The following is a 689-nucleotide window of genomic DNA, read 5'->3' as shown; positions in this document are numbered from 1 at the left end:
TGCTTAGCACGATACATTTTCTTTCTTCGGTAAGCATTATTTTGTGTTTGATACTTTTGGAATTTTGGTTTTTCATGTTGATTTTAAAATGACCTTTTTCATGTTTGAAATATACTAACTCGTTTTTTCCGCACAGCAAGTCAACGTGTGTGTGGTTGCAACATTACGGTCCCATTGAGTACAGTTTTGGAGAGAGGGACATCAGTTGCACCACAGGGCAGGAGGAGGGTGCCTAGCACGATACATTTTCTTTCTTCGGTAAGCATTATATTGTGTTTGATACTTTTGGAATTTTGGTTTTTCATGTTGATTTTAAAATGACCTTTTTCATGTTTGAAATGTACTAACTCGTTATTTCCTCACAGCAGGTCAACGTGTGTGTGGTTGCAACATTACGGTCCCATTGAGTACATTTTTGGAGAGAGGGACATCACTCGCACCACAGGGTGGGAGGAGGGTGCCTAGCACGACACATTTTCTTTCTTTGGTAACCATTATATTGTGTTTGATACTTTTGGAATTTTGGTTTCTCATGTTGATTTTAAAATGACCTTTTTCATGTTTGAAATGTACTAACTCGTTTTTTCCTCACAGCAGGTCAACGTGTGTGGTTGCAACATTACGGTCCCATTGAGTACATTTTTGGAGAGAGGGGCATCACTTGCACCACAGGGTGGCAGGGAGGGGCC

Source organism: Schistocerca cancellata, unplaced genomic scaffold (assembly GCF_023864275.1).
Source record: "Schistocerca cancellata isolate TAMUIC-IGC-003103 unplaced genomic scaffold, iqSchCanc2.1 HiC_scaffold_1077, whole genome shotgun sequence".
Classification (NCBI taxonomy): domain Eukaryota; kingdom Metazoa; phylum Arthropoda; class Insecta; order Orthoptera; family Acrididae; genus Schistocerca; species Schistocerca cancellata.
The sequence above is the reverse complement of the archived record's forward strand: the minus strand, read 5'-3'. Positions refer to the sequence as shown.